The sequence below is a fragment of the Molossus molossus genome, unplaced genomic scaffold, assembly GCF_014108415.1.
Source record: "Molossus molossus isolate mMolMol1 unplaced genomic scaffold, mMolMol1.p scaffold_m16_p_15, whole genome shotgun sequence".
NCBI classification, from domain to species: Eukaryota; Metazoa; Chordata; class Mammalia; order Chiroptera; family Molossidae; genus Molossus; species Molossus molossus.
In genome coordinates, this window is record NW_023425350.1 from 65,121,121 (window position 1) to 65,134,410 (window position 13,290).

The 13,290-nt window shown below is 45.4% G+C and overlaps 1 non-coding gene across 1 annotated transcript; it reads right to left on the bottom strand.

The window, feature by feature from the left end:
- Positions 1 to 9,372: 9,372 nt before the first annotated feature.
- Positions 9,373 to 9,477, bottom strand: LOC118631283. The gene has a single exon (XR_004959771.1). It is a non-coding gene; the product is annotated as a U6 spliceosomal RNA (small nuclear RNA).
- Between the last annotated feature and the right edge of the window lie 3,813 nt (positions 9,478 to 13,290).

Below are 13,290 nucleotides of genomic sequence, written 5' to 3' on the forward strand. Positions count from 1 at the left end.
AAGAAAGAAAACTACAGGCCAATATCCCTGATGAACATAGATGCCAGAATCCTAAACAAAATACTAGCAAATCGAATCCAGCAATACACCAAAAAAATTATCCACCATGACCAAGTGGGATTCATCCCAGGGATGCAAGGCTGGTACAATATTCGCAAATCCATAAACGTGATACACCACATAAATAAAATGAAGAATAAAAACCACATGATAATATCAATAGATGCTGAAAAAGCCTTCGACAAAATCCAGCATCCAGTTCTGATAAAAACGATCAGCAGTGTGGGAATAGAGGGGTCATATCTAGACATAATAAAGGCCGTATATGAAAGACCTACAGCCAACATCATACTCAATGGGCAAAAACTAAAAGCATTTCTCTTAAGAACAGGAACAAGACAAGGATGCCCACTTTCGCCACTCCTATTTAACATAGTACTGAACGTCTTAGCCACAGCAATCAGACAGGAAGAAAAAAATAAAAGGGATCCAAATTGGAAAGGAGGAAGTGAAATTGTCATTATTTGCAGATGACATGATACTATACATAAAAAACTCCAAAGACTCCATCAAAAGTTTACTAGACTTAATAAATGAATTTGGCAAAGTAGCAGGATACAAAATTAATGTCAAGAAATCGATGGCATTCTTATACACCAATGATGAACTCACAGAAAGAGAAACTAAGCAAAAAATCCCATTTACCATCACAGCAAAAAATTAAGATACCTAGGAATAAACTTAACCAAAGAAATAAAGGACCTATTCACAGAAAACTACAGGTCATTGAAAAAAGAAATAGAGGAGGATATAAAAAAGTGGAAGCACATACCCTGTTCATGGATTGGGAGAATTAACATCATTAAAATGTCCATATTACCCAAAGCAATCTATAGATTCAACGCAATCCCCATCAAAATACCAACGGCATACTTCACAGAATTAGAACAATTATTTCAAAAGTTCATATGGAACCAAAAAAGGCCTCGAATAGCCACAGCAATCTTGAAAAGGAAGAACAAAGTTGGAGGGATCACAATACCAGATTTCAGGTTATACTACAAAGCCACTGTAATAAAAACAGCCTGGTACTGGCACAAGAACAGGCATATAGACCAGTGGAACTGAACAGAGAACCCAGAAATGGACCCAAGGCAATATGCTCAATTAATATTTGACAAAGGTGGCAAGAGCATACAGTGGAGTAAAGACAGCCTCTTTAATAAATGGTGCTGAGAAAATTGGACAGCTACTTGGAGAAAAATGAAACTAGACCATCAACTTACACCCTACATGAGAATAAACTCAAAATGGATAAAAGACTTAAATGTAACCCATGAATCCATAAAAATCCTAGAAGAGACTGTAGGCAACACAATTTCAGACATCATATGCAGCAGAATTTTTACTGACACATCACCTAAGGCAATAGAAACAAAGGAGAAAATGAACACATGGGACTACATCAAACTCAAAAGCTTCTGCACAGCGAAAGATACAATCATCAAAAGAGAAAGGCTACCCACTGTATGGGAGAGCATAATTGCCAATGATACATTAGATAAGGGGTTAATTTCCAATACATATAGAGTGCTCATACAACTCCACAAAAGGAAGACAAAGAACCCAATTAAAAAATGGGCAGAAGAACTGAATAGACACCTCTCCAAACAGGACATACAAATGGCTAAGCAACATATGAAGAAATGCTCATCATCACTAATCATCAGAGAGATGCAAATTAAAACAACAATGAGGTATCACCTCACACCTGTCAGAATGGCCGCCATCAACAAATCATCAAACAACAAGTGTTGGCGAGGGTGTGGAGAAAAGGGGACTCTAGTACACTGCTGGTGGGAATGCAGACGGGTGCAGCCACTATGGAAAACAATATGGTGTTACCTCAAAAAATTAAAAATTGAACTTCCGTTTGACCCAGTGATCCCACTTCTAGGAATATACCCTAAGAAGCCTGAAACACCAATCAGAAAGAATATATGTACCCCCATGTTTGTAGCAGCACTATTTACAATAGCTAAGATCTGGAAACAGCCCAAGTGCCCATCAGTAGACGAATGGATAAAAAAGCAGTGGTACATATACACAATAAAGTACTATGCAGCTGTAAGAAAGAAAGACCTCTTATCCTTTGAGACTACATGGAGGGACCTGGAAAGTATCATCCTAAGTGAAACAAGCCAAACAGAGAAAGACAAGTTTCATATGATCTCACTTACTTGTGGAATATAATGAACATAACAGTCTGAGGAAGGGGGTAGTCCCAGAGACGCGGAAATGGGATACAGACTGACAATCCCCTAAATAGGGGGGTGGGAAGAGATAAACCACAGAACTTATATGCATGTGTGCATGAACAATGGACATAGACAACAAACTGGGGAAAGGGCAGGGAGGGTGGGGGAGGGGGGAATCAGTGGGGGAAAAGGAGAAACATCTGTAACAAAAATTAATTAATAAAAAAAAATAAAGTGCAAAAAATAAACAAACAAACAAACAAATAAATAAATATATAAATAAAATACACATGGGTTTATATTAAACACCCAAAAAACTAACTGGATTTCACTGTGACAAACATAAGGAAATTAGGTGGCCAATAACACTCAAATCCTAAAATCTATCCCCAAACCAGGAAGGTTGATAAGACAAAAACATTTTCAATATTTAATACCCATCAGGGTAGTAATGATGATCATTTTACTAGGAAAAAAAAATCTAAACATAGATATGAACATATTTCCCATTGTAAATAAAAATGGCTTTGTTATCACCATTGACTACCAAGAAGCAACTTGCGTAGCATGAAAAGGATGTTGCTAGGCTTAAAAGATTGGTGTTGACTTTAAGTGCCAGTCCTGACACATCCTATATGTGTAACCTTAAGCAAAATACTCAATTCCTGAAACGCTTTTATCAGATCTGTAAAATGAGGGTGACAGCTGCCTCCCTTATTTACATATGAGATAAGTGAAAGTCCCTGTAAAGGAAATCAAGCCATTTTGTAATTGCTCCCTCATGGCTTCTGTAAGGCAGTCATCTCTGATTATTCTCATCTGATTAATGTAAGTGACGACTGACCTGATTCGAGAGAGAGAGGGCTTAGGTCTTGGGGGAAGACACTGAGGGGCCAAGGCAGAGGAGGGCCAGATGTCCGGATTACCTTAGCACAGAAGAGGTTTTAGCCCCTCTAGGCTGCCTGCAGTCCAGACACTGAAGGGAGTTCAACAGTAAGACCAGCCCTTGCCCTTGATGACTTTATCCTTTAGCCTTTAGCCAGGGATCTAAGAGTAAGGCACTGAAAATCCTTCAAGAGAGGGTTATAGTTGCCAAATTGAGTGGTTCCCACAAAGCTCCATGCTGGCTGTGCAAGGTAATATCCACCTCAGGCTGAAAGAAAGAGCTGAGCCTCCAGGAAGCCTGGGGACAGGGGTGGGGTATTGGCACCAGCGAACCTGTGCACCCAGCAGGGAGGAGGCTGGCTGTGAAACAGGGTGATACTCTAGGAAGGCAGAAGAGGCCAGATTGCTGGGGCCTCACAACCAGACTTGATCACGTCTATTCCGTGCATTAGGAAACAGAAAACCACCATAAATTATTGAGCAAGAGTCCCAAGGTGAAAGCAGATTTTTACCAAGATGGGTTTTGCAAAGATGGGCAAGACGGAATCATGAAAAGACTACCAAAAAAAGAACAAATAACAACAACAAAAACCAGGGTTTTTTTTTTCACTCTTTTAAAGAAACCTAGCCCGGTCCGTGTGGCTCAGTTGTTGAGCATTGACTCATGCACCAAGAGGTTGCCGGTTCAATTCCCGGTCAGGGCACATGCCCAGGTTGTGCGCCCAACCCCAGTGGGGAGCATGCAGGAGGCAGCCAATTGATGTTCTCTCTCATTGATGTTTCTATCTCTCTCTCCCTCTTTGTTCCCCCCCCCTCTCTAAAAATCAAAAAAGAAGAGGAGGAAGGGAGGAAAGGAGGGAGGAAGGAAGGAAGGAAGGAAGGAAGGAAGGAAGGAAGGAAGGAAGGAAGGAAGGAAGGAAGGAAGGAAGGAAGGAAACCTAAATCATTACACTATAACCCATAAATTAGGATAGGTGGTTCTACTTCCTGTGAAACAACTCTTCCAGAGTATTTGTTTTCTCTTTAAATGAAGTTTATCTGCCTTTCAAAACAAGAAGCTTACACCACTGTGAGGTGATTGTCATGGCTCTGCAGGTCCCAAATCAGATGAGGTCCCTGCTCAAGGCCCTAGGTCTTTACAACTGCTTGTCACACTCTACTTACCAAATGTGTGTGTGTGTGTGTGTGTGTGTGTGTGTGTGTCAGGGGGCGGGAGTATTAAAAACCATTTGGGTTTATCTAACATTAACCCACTGGTATGTCAGAAATGACCACTGAGGTTCAACTTTGCACTTTTTTCTTTTGTAATCAGCTTTCCTCTAGTGCTAGCTCGTCCTGCACACTTGGTTTAGTAGCCGACGCCTTTCTGGCTGTCCAGCCAGGGTTTGGCTTGGCTCAGACTCAAAAGTACCTGGATTGCTTCCCTTTTGTCTCAGGTCCAAGTTGTTATCTTCCCTAGGCTATTTGAGTCATTAAAATAAATATATTAGTTTGTTTTTGCAACTTCTCTTTTCCCTAGAATTTTGTTTCCTTATTTTGCACAGGATCCAATAGATATTTTATGGCAGAATTTGGGGATGCAGGTTGGGAGGAGAGCCTGATCTGAAATAGAGAAAGGGGAAATTATTCTTTTATTTGTTTGTTGTAGTTGTTTTTACTCCCTCCATTATTATATTCACCATAATGTCGGGAAACGCAACATCTATTTGTACAGAAGACACGGAAGGTACTGACCTACATAAACGTCATGATTCCTGTCCTCTGGGGGCTTACAATCCAGTTGGATGGTCTACATGGAATACATGATATATTCTGGGTCAGGACAGAAGTCTAGAGGAGGGGACAATGGTCAAAGGCTAAGGGAGTCTGGGAAGGTTCGGAGGAGGTGGGCCCTGATGGATGGATGGGACCTGAGAGACAGAAAGGGTGGTGGGTTCTGGGCAGAGAGAAGCCTCAAGCAAAGCTGTGGAGGATTACACAGGCTGGCTGCCTCTGATGAACTTGGTGTGAGAAGGGTACTGGAGAGGAGGTGTGTGGGGGGGAGAGTGAATGAGAAAGTAGGGCCATGTCACAGAGCGGGGACTCTGAGACCCTGGTCTGTGACTGGTTTCAGGGGCCCTGAGCTCTGAAACTGCTGAAAATGAGGTATGTGTGTGCAGGCTTCTGCAGAGATCGCCACAGAGGTCAAAGGAGTTCGGGGAGAGCATTGCATGCCTTGGCTGAAGGTTCTGGATTTCATTCTGTGGAAGCCAATGAGTTTGGGGGCCAAAAAGAGAGGTGTCGCAGGGAAAACAGTTATTGTGTATGGTTTTTGTTCTTGCTGTTTCTTGGTTTCTACTTTTTAAAGATTCATCCAACCGTGGTGGGTTAGAGTGAGGGGAGACTCAGGCAGGGAGAGCTTTCAGTCTCCTGTGGTTCAGGCATGAGGTGAAAAAGGCCCAAACACAATAAGGAAATGAGCAGGAGAAACATAAAAGCACTGGCAAGAGTCTGTGGCTGCAAGTGAATGGGAGGGACTGTGGCCTCTGCCCGGGCTGGCTGTAACTAGGTTCATTGCACAATACTGGCTTATTTCTAGATCTTACTGCTTTTTTTTATTTTTATTTTTTTATTTTAGAGAAAAGAGGTAAGGGAGAGAGAGAAAGAAAGAATCACTGATTTGTTGTTCCACTTATTTATGCATTCATTGGTTGATTCTTGTATGTACTCTGACTGGGGATCAAACCCACAACCCTGACATATGGGGATGATGCTCTAACCCACGGAGCTACCTGGCCAGGGCTATAACTCACTGCTTTTAACAACAGATTTTGCTTACAAACTACCCCAATTTCAGTTTCCAGAGGATCATGTTCTTGAATAATCAAAAGGATATGAATGACCAACAAACTTTGAGCTCCTTCCTAGACAGAGAAGCTGAGCCAGGACAGCTAATGAGCCGACAGCGACCAAACAGGTAAGGGCGTCATGGAGGAAGTCACAACAAGGCTGAGGGATTCGTCAGCCTTCACCGTGAAATCTCTCTTCCAAGTTGTTATTATAATGGCAACATAAAGCCATCGAAGATGGCCAGTCCTGGTGTCTGAATGGTTCCCAGGGCCCAGCAAAGGGACCAAGTTTCCAGAGTCCTGACGACAAGAGGTAACACCCCAAAATATGGATTCATTTTGGGTTTAAAACAATTTTTTTTTCTTTATTGATTTTTAGAGAGAGAGAAAGGGAGAGGGAGAGAGAGAGAGAAACATCGATGAGAGAGAACATGGATTGACCGCCTCCTGCATGCCCCCCACTGGGGATCGGGCATGTTTCCTGACGGGGAATCGAACCGGCGACCTCTTGGTACATGGGTCAACGCTCACCCCCTGAGCCACCCCGGCTGGGCTGGACTCATTTTCCACTCCACCTTCATTGGCTGAGCAGCTGCCAAGAACAAAGCGGCATCTCCCAGTACCTGGCAAACAAATACGGTGTTGCCTCTCGAGTTGATTGCCTCTCTGAGGTGCCCACAGTGTGTTTGGGGAGAAGCTTCGAGAACAAGTGGAGGACTGGCTATCCTCCTGAGGCTGGAGTGATCCCACGAAAGAAGCTGGAGGTCCTGAAGGAGGCAGCGGCTCGGGCAGAGGAAGGGCCGCCGAGATTGCGAGGAAGCTGGAGAAACAGGAGCAGGAACCTTGGAGAAGGAGAAAGGGCGGCACGGTGCCTTCGCTCCGGAAACAGCAGCAGGTCCCCAGAGGGGTGAGGAGACAAGTGAAAAACCCAAAAAGAAGCAAAAGCAAAAGCTCCAGGAGAGGCCTCGGAAGAACGGAATGGGAGACCCACCTGTCTCTTTATCCAAACCCAAGAAAAAGAAATCTTTTCCCAAGGAGGAGCTGGCAACTGGCGGCGGAAATCTTCCCAAGAGGAAGAAATCTTTCCCCAAAGAGGGACCAGTTAGTGACCCTGAAGAGGCAGGAAACAGGAGTGTCCCCAAGAAAAAGAGGAAGTTCTCTGCAGAGGAGGAGCCTCTCCGCAGTGGACGTGAAGAGGCTGCTCGTAGCAAGAGCAGCGGCTCCAAGGAAAAGAAAAAGCTCCAGAAACGATCCCAGGAAAATCAGAATGGACAGCACCCTGGTGGGTATCACCTCCCGGTTACCCAACCCCTATCCCCCAATACAGATAAATCCCCTGGGGGGGGGGGGCATTGAAGAGAGTGGAGAAAACAGAAAAAAGAACTCACATTTTTGGCATTGGTAGACAGATTCCTAAATAATCCTGCTGACCGAGGCTGCAAACACCCAGAATTAAAGTCAACATTTGTCAGAAGCCTGCTACAATCAAGACACTGGATTTTTTTAATTTTTATTTTTTGTATTATTATCTTTATTTTTATCCTCACCTGAGGACAGTTTTGCATTTATCTTCAGATAGAGTGGGAGAGAAAGCGGGAGGAAGAGAGAGAGAAACATCAATGTGAGAGAGACACATCAGTGGCTGCCACCCACACAACCCCAACCGGGGTGGGGACAAACTACAACCGAGGTAGATGCCCTTAGTGGGAACCGAAACCGGGACTCTCTGGCCCACAGGCCAACGCTCTAACCGCTGAGCCAAACAGGCCAGGGCAAGACACTTTGGATTTTAAAACAATGAGTTCAAAGGCATGCTATAACAAGGAAATTAATGTTTTGTTGTTGTTGTTATTAATCCTCACCCAAGGATATTTTAATTTTATTTTTTATTGATTTTTGAGAGAGAGGAAGTGAGAGGGAGAGAGAGATAGAAACACCGATGACAAAGAACATCGATTGGCCGCCTCCTGCCTGCCCCCCACTGGTGATGAGGCCCACAACCTGGGCATGTGCCCTGACCGGGAATTGAGCTGGTGACCTCTTGGTGCATGGGTTGATGCTCAACCCCTGAGCCACAATGGCTGGGCTTTGTTTGGTTTTTACTGGGCTTTGGGTTAAGAGTTTGCTCCTGTCTGTGGGGCTCTGAGTGCTGCTTGTGAGCCGGAGGGAACCCACCTAAGTCACAAGGGGATATTTTTTAAGTTGCCCGGGCATGTCGTCACCTCTTGAGCCCAGAAGTGGGGGCCACTGCAGTGCAAGCTCAAAGGCCCTTCCTGACAGGTTTGATAGAACACCAGAAGAGGTTCGCCCTGGCTGGTTTGGCTCAGCGGTTAGAGCGTCGGCCTGTGGTCCAGAGAGACCCGGGTTCGGTTCCCGCTAAGGGCACGTACCTCGGTTGCAGCTTGTCCCCGGCCCTGGTTGGTCGTGCGGGTGGCAGCCACTCGATGTGTCCCTTTCACGTCGATGTTTCTCTCTCTCTCTCTCTCTCTTCCTCTCTCTCCCTCCCACTCTATCTGGAAAAAAATGGAAAAATGTCCTCGGGTGAGGATAAAAAAAAAAAAAAAGAACCAGAAGAGGTTCAACGTAGCATTGTCTAGGTAAGTTGAAAATGTAGAAACCTTAGAATCCAGAAGAAACTCCTGAGAAAATCTTGACCATGGGCCTCATAGTCACATGTAAGAATGCCCGCAGCAGCACTGCCAGCAATAGCAAAAAACTGCAAACGACCACACAGCCATCGAGGGAATGCAGAAGAAGACAGCAGGGCATTCACACGGTAGAAGAGGACACAGTGCGCACCACAGCATAGACAAATGCCACAAACATCACCAGTGGTGAGGAAAGCAAACCAAAGAATACATACTATATGATTTATTTTACATAGAGTTCAAAAGCATGCAAAACCAGCCTATGTTCAGGGATAGGTATTTTTAGGGTTAAAAATAGGATGAAAAGCAAAGAAATATCAACAAAAATTTGGAGGGGTCTGAGATGGGGAAAGATGTACAAGGGGGATTCAACAGAGTGGATTTTAACCTGGTTGTAAGTGGTTAGGTGTTCATTTTTAAATGTGTTGCTCATATAACCTATTTTTAGGAATGCATTTAATATTTAATTAGATTTTGAAAAACTAGAGAGGGGCGGAAGTCTCCTGCAAAAGACATAATTACAAAGCCTTATCTTCAGCACCCCGGAATTTGAAACTTATTAATTCTCTCTTTATTTAACAGTTAGACAAACAAAATGAAAAGGCCAAGTATATGAAGGAAATATATTTGAAGTAAAATGACCCAAGAGCCTTAAGTTTCTTTGTCTTCTGGATCACATTTGCCTTTTAGCATCCCCCCCCCATCCTCCTCCCCCTCCCCCACTCCTCCCTTCCTTCTTCTTCTCCCTCCTTTTTAAATATGGAACACTTCGCGAATCTGCATGTCATCCTTGCGTAGGGGCCATGTTCATCTCTGCACCATTCCCATTTGTAGTACACGTGCTGCCATAGTGAGCGCTAGCATTTCTTCTTTTTATTTTTTATTTTTTTTTATCCTCACCCGAGGATATTTTTCCATTTTTTGTACAGATAGAGTGGGAGGGAGAGAGAGGAAGGGAGAGAGAGAGAGAAACATCAACGTGAAGGGACACATCGAGTGGCTGCCACCCGCACGACCAACCAGGGCCGGGGACAAACTGCAACCGAAGTACGTGCCCTTAGCGGGAACCGAACCCGGGTCTCTCCGGGCCGCAGGCCGACGCTCTAACCGCTGAGCCAAACTGGCCAGGGCACATTTCTTCTTTTTAATATTTCATTTATTATTGTAGTCAAAAACATTTCTTGAGTCTCTCATGGGCTGAACACAGTTTAGATCGTAAGGATTGGACAGTGGAAAACAAGACAGACATGGCTCCTGCCCTCGTGAAGACAGAAAATTAAGCAATAAAGATAAAGGAGGTCGGTGCCACACAGAAGTACAGGAGGCTGGGAGACAGCAGACAACTGAGCCTGGGAGATACGCTGTAGAGAAGGGTAAGAGCAGATGGTTATTGCATGCCAGGCCATGTTCTAAGCACTTTACATATTCTATACACCATATGTTAATTCACTGAATCCTCACAACAACTTTAACGAGGTCAGAGCTATCACTACCCCCATTTTACAGATAAGGAAACTAAGTCATGGATGGGTTCAGTGACTAGCCCAAGGTCACACAGCTAGGAAGTGCTGAGCCAGGATTCTAATTCTGGCACACCGGTGTTCTTTTTTTCTTTAATCCTCAACCAAGGATATTTTTTCAAATATTTTCAGATAGAGTGGGAAGAGGAGAGAGAGGCACATCAATTGGCTGCCTCCTGCACCACCCGACTCTTTGGTCCAAGGGCCAACGCTCTAACCGTTGAGCCAAACCGGCGGGGGCATGCACTGATGTCCTTAAGCTCCACACTCTGCTGCCCCTCAGGCTTCCCTGAGCAAATGACATTCTGGTTGAGACATGAGAGACAAAGAGCCTTTAGGCAGAAAGAGAGGAGGGAGGTGAGATTCTGAGCAGGTATGCATGCATCACTTGAAGGTGGTACAGGAGCTAAAGTAACTACTTTGCCACAAAAAGTGTGAAAGACCCTTCCAGCTAAAAAAGTTTTTTTCTTCTTTTCTTTTCTTTTCTTTTCTTTTCTTTTCTTTTCTTTTCTTTTCTTTTCTTTTCTTTTCTTTTCTTTCTTCTTTTTTTCCCCCTGGACCTTGGCCTAGAAGACGCAGTGCAGGGCTGAGGGGAGGTGGGGTCTAGGGGCGGTGGTCTGAGCTCTGTCAGTTTCTCTGGGCGAAAAATAGGCCCTGGTGCCAGGGCTCCAAGGGTTTCCAAAGGCTCATGGCAACAACTGCCAGGGCTCCTGGGAAAGTCCCCAGGCATCCAGGATCCTGCGGCCTTGGCAGTCCTCCTGCCCCCTCTTGGCCTTGTTTCCCAAATGGACCCAACATCAATAAAGGACGAGAACCTAAGGCATGACCTAGCAAACAGCTGGCAAACTAATTTAAAAATCCAATTTAAAACTGTATATGTACAACTCCCACTGTATTTCTCTGGAGGATTCTATCTTTCAAGCAGAATTTTTGAAAGTCAAATAAGGTAATCTCTACTTTGATTCCCATCAAGCCTGAGGGCCGGGCCCTACAGCTTCTGGTAAGTGCTAATCCCCTTAAGTATGAGCAAGTGGCAGCTTGGGAGTCAGGGTGACTCCAGGGCCCAGACAGAAAGGGCAGGACTGCTGATATTTATTGTGTTAACACTGTAAGTGTGTGTTTGGCTTTATCTGGCAGAAGAGAAGAAATAGAAGACATGAAAATTGGCAGCGGGAGTGGGGGAGAGCGAGGCTTCTAGGATCTTCCATACATTGTCCAGTTTCCTAAATCTTGGACTCCCTCTGGCCTCCTTCAAAAAAATAAATAGTCCGGCCGGTGTGGCTCAGTGGTTGAGCTTCAGCCCATGCACCAAAAGGTTGCCAGGTTGATTCCCGGTCAGGACACATGCCCAGGTTGTGGGCCTGATCCCCAGTGGGGGGCATGCAGGAGGAGGCCAGTCGATGTTCTCTCTCATCGATGTTCCTCTCTCTCTCTCCCTCTCATTTCCTTTGTCTCCAAAATCAATAAAGGGAAAAAAATAATAATTAATTAATTAATGACTCAGAAGAAACAAGGGTGAGGGGAGAGTGGGGTTCCGGGCAGGGGCTGCAGCAGAGAAAGCGAGGGGGCGGGCAGAGAGGGGACACTGCCCCTGCACGTCACAGCACCTGCTTGTCTAAGTCAGACGCTGGCTCTCTGGTGGTTCTGCCGCTGCCAGGTCTTGGCCTGAGGGGCCAGTGGCAAGATAAAGCGTCTTGTCCTGGGGCCAGCAGCATTTTGCTTCTCCTAACAAACTCCTTTTGCATTCAGCAACTCTGGATTTATTTGTCTGGGCTTTTCTTCTTTCTGAGGCCTAAACTAGTTAGATACATCTGGAGAATTTCTCCAGGTTTCTCCCCAATCCCCCAGGCACTTTCTAAATTTCATTGTTCCTGCCTCACACTTTTTGTCTCAAATGAACAAAGTTTAGGATAACCCCAAATGACCCTTGGCTACCTGAAGGGCCAGGCCTGCTGTGGCCAGCCCACTACCCCCCACAGCCAGAGTCATCATCCACTCAGGTGGAAGTTCTGAGTTTCTGGAAGAAGAGAGCAATGCCGGACGACAGCCTGGGGAGGAGAGGAGAGGGTCCTGGCCAGGCAGGTGGACCCAGAGTAGAAGGAAGCTCCCGACAGAAACACTTGATAATTTGCTTGCTGTAGGGGGACCCAGTGACTTCAGGGGTCACTCTCAGGAAACAAGGCAGTTCTGTTAGGAGGTGAGCAGGGCAGGGAGCCATGTCAGAGGAGGGCTTTTCCATGACCCTTTACATGTGACTTCCTAGGACACATGACCACCCGTGTCTGCAGCCAGGAAGTGATCATAGTCTCACTAGGCCGCTCATGTTCAAGTCTCCTCATTAAAAATGTCATTCTCCTATTGGACTAATGGATACCAAGCCCTAAGCACATGCCAGAGCCTGGTGTATGGTAAGCAATCTCTAAACATGAGCCAGTATTGATTACTGTTGAGCAGAAAGCTGCCTCCCCCAAATATTTAGCCATTGGCCCAGTGCTGTCTTCAAAAGCAACCTGGTCCATGTTTGATCCCCTCAGTTTTTGTTTCCATAGTAAACACCTCGGTGCCTTCCAACATACCTGACTCTGGATGGCTTCCGGACACACCGCCATGGCTACCCTCTCTAGACAATCCAAGTTACCAGTGGTCCCTTTTAAACATTTTAAACACAGTACCCAGGACTGAATCTAATATTTCAGGTATTATCTGACCATCCAAGAATACAGTGGACAAGCCCAGCCGGTGTGGCTCAGTGGTTGAGCATTGACCTGTACACCAGGATGTTGTTGGTTTCATTCCTGATCAGAGCATATGCCGAAGTTGTGGGCCAAATCCCCAATGGGGGGCATACAGGAGGCAGCCAGTCGATGTTCTCTCTTATCGATGTTGCTATTTCTCTCCCCCTCTCCCTTCCTCTCTCTCTCTCTCTTTCAAATCAATAAAGAAAATACAAATGAAAAAGAATACAGTGGCCCTGGCCGGTTTGGCTCAGCAGTTGGAGCGTCGGCCTGCGGTACAGAGAGACCCGGGTTCGGTTCCCGCTAAGGGCATGTACCTCGGTTGCAGTTTGTCCCCGGCCCTGGTTGGTCGTGCGGGTGGCAGCCACTCGATGTGTCCCTTCACATCGATGTTTCTCTCTCTCTCTCTTCCTCTC